The sequence below is a fragment of the Ursus maritimus genome, unplaced genomic scaffold (genome assembly GCF_017311325.1).
Source record: "Ursus maritimus isolate PB19 unplaced genomic scaffold, ASM1731132v1 scaffold_19, whole genome shotgun sequence".
NCBI lineage: Eukaryota > Metazoa > Chordata > Mammalia > Carnivora > Ursidae > Ursus > Ursus maritimus.
Genome location: NW_024424341.1, coordinates 14,393,509 through 14,396,373, shown reverse-complemented (window position 1 = coordinate 14,396,373; position 2,865 = coordinate 14,393,509). Strand labels below are relative to the sequence as shown.

The 2,865-nt window shown below is 45.5% G+C and overlaps 1 long non-coding RNA gene across 5 annotated transcripts in view; it reads right to left on the bottom strand.

The window, feature by feature from the left end:
* LOC103673764 overlaps nt 1-2,865 on the bottom strand; it is a 32,423-nt gene continuing 29,558 nt past the window's right edge. For 4 of the 5 annotated variants that reach the window (XR_005835598.1, XR_005835595.1, XR_005835596.1 and 1 more), the window contains one exon: nt 1-411. This is a non-coding gene — a long non-coding RNA (uncharacterized LOC103673764). Of the gene's footprint in view, nt 412-2,788; nt 2,828-2,865 lie in introns of those variants that run through there. The other variant, XR_005835597.1, reaches the window with a different exon arrangement.

The window sequence follows — 2,865 nt, the reverse complement described above, 5'->3', positions numbered from 1 at the left end:
ACAAAAACATACAGAAAGATGCTCCACATTGTATGTCGTCAGGGAAATGCAAATTAAAACAACAGTGAGGTACCACGATGTACCCACTGGAATGGCCAAAATCTGGAACACTGACAGCACGGAATGGTGGTGAGGATGTGGACTGAGAACACCAATTCATTGCTGGTGGGGATGCAAAATGGTCCAGCCACTCTGGAATGTAGTTTGGCTGTTTCTTACAAAACGAAACATACTCTCAGCATAGGATCCAGTGATCACGCTCCTCGGCAGTTCCCCAGAGAAGTTATTTATGTCTGCACAAAAGCCTATATTCATCTTCATAAATGCCAAAACTTAGAAGTAACCAAGATGTTCTTCAGTAGGGAGATGGGTAAACTGCGGCATATCGAGACAATGGAATATTCTTCAGTGCTAGAAAAGAAATGAGTTATAGTGAGTTATCAAGCCATGAACATTCACAGAGCAATCTTACGTTTGCTTAAATATGACTAAGTGACAGAAGCCAATTTAAAAAGGCTGCATAGTGTACGATTCCAACTCTATGACGTTCTGGAAAAGACAAAACCATGGATGCAGTAAAAAGATCAGTGTTTACCAGGGGTTAGGAGGACGGAGAGATCAGGAGGCAGAGCACAGAGGACTTTTAGGGCAGTGGAAATATTCTGTATGATACCACAATGATGGGTACGTGTCATGAGCATGTTTTTGTCCAAACCCATAGAAAATACAAAGCCAAGAGGAAACCGTAATGTAAACAACGTGATAAGGAGGTGTCAATGTAGGTTCACCAGTTGCAACAAATGGACCACTCTGGATGCGGATGTTGATAATGTGGGAGGCTATGCATGCGTGGGGGCAAAAGGTGTATGGAAATTCCCTGCACTTTCCTCTTCATTTTGCTGTGAACTTAAAACTGCTCTAAAAAATTAAAATCTTTAAAAAAAAAGAAAGAAAAGGCGTTACCCAGAATCCAATCAAGCTTCTAATCCTAACTTCCAGTTTGTAAGAAATACAGAGGCTGGAGGAAGATGAACGACCCCATGAGAAGACAGACATCTCCGGAAGGTGGGAACTTCCAGACCTTCTACAAGATAACTATCCTAGATTCAACAAAAAGTCAATGTTGTTTTGAAAAAAAGTGGATAGGGACATTTAAGGTTAAAGAGATTTAAGAGACAGAATAGCCTGTTACGTGCAATATGTGGACTTTGAATCCTAGTTTTGGAACAACTGCTACAAGAGACCTTTTGGGGACAGATGGGGAGATTTAAATATTAGATGATATTAGGGCTTTATTGTTGAGCTTCTTAGGTGGAAGAAAGACTTTAAGAATATGTAGGAGAACGCCCTTGGTCTTAAGAGATCCACGCTAAAGCGTTCAGGGGTGAAGGTCATGAGGACCTTACTTTTGAAGAGTTCATGTTCAGGGGAAATATATATGTCTGTGTGTCTGTCCATGTGTATATGTAGGTGTGTGTATATAGATGTGTGTGTATTCGTATGTGCATGTAGATGCACGTGTACGCATATACGTGTGTTTGTAGATGCACGTGTATAGAAGTGTATGCGTGTGTGTGCATTATACGTGGTTGTGTGTGTCTATGTCCTTGTGTGTATATACTGATATCCCAGAGAGGGAAAGAGAGAGACAAAGGGAATATAGCCAAATAGTAACAATGTTGCAGCTAGGTGGTAGATATGCTAGCCATCATTGAACTAAAAATTCCTGAGCATTTAGTGTTTCATAATAGGGGCACCTGGGTGGCTCAGTCCGTTGGGCCTCCAACTCTTGATTTTGGCTCAGGTCATGATCTCAGGGTTGTGGGATGGAGCTTAGCTTAGTGGGGCATCTGCTTGAGATTCTTTTCCCCTCCCTCTGCCTCTCCCTCTCCTTCTCCCTCTGCTCCTTGCCACCCCCTCCCCTGCCCCACACTCACAGGCCCATGTGCACACATGCTCTCTCTCTCTCTCTCAAATAAATAAGTAAATAAATAAATAAAATCTTAAAAAATAAAGCGTTTCATAATAAAAACATGAGTAGAAAAGAAGAAATATTTTTAAATGTGGAAGTCATCCTGTGAAAAATTAGCTGTCATTGGAAAATTGCAAGTGACAGGCAGACAACTGGTCTGGTGGTTCTTCATCTGAACTCGGGGTTTTCTTACATGGGGCCCTCCAGGGCGGAGGCCCCTCCATGGGTGGGCTCAGGGGCTCCCCCTGGAGAGCACCTGCGTCCCCAGGGACTGGGCAGGGCCCCAAGCCCTTCCTGCCGGCCCAGCCTCTGCCATCCCATCACCCCACTTCCCTGGGGCTTGGAAGCGGGGTGAGCCACACAGGCAGCCAAACAGCCTCTGCCCCCCAGGGCCCCTCGGTCTCCCTGGAGCAGGAGCAGAGGCAGGTACAGTGTTCCAGGAGCCCTGAATTCCCAGGCAGGACTCAGGGGACCAGTTTTCAAAGAAAGGAAAGGGGAGTTCCTCTCAGGGCTGAAGGTGGGAATCACCGGTGGCTGCCCATGGGGCCGTTTTCTCCCCTCCTAGCGGGCAGGTGATGCTGTCCCTATCCTTCTGAGCTCGCTCTGAAAAGCTCCCAGATCAAATCCGCTCTTCCCCAAACTTCCTTAGTTTAAATTAATTTTTGTTTATTAAAAAATACATAAAAGTGGAAACAACTCGGGGCACCTGGGTGGCGCAGTCGTTGAGCGTCTGCCTTTGGTCAGGGCGTGATCCTGGCGTTTCAGGATCGAGTCCCACATCGGGCTCCTCCGCTGGGAGCCTGCTTCTTCCTCTCCCACTCCCCTGCTGTGTTCCCTCTCTCGCTGGCTGTCTCTCTGTCACATAAATAAATAAAATCTTTAAAAAAAAAAAA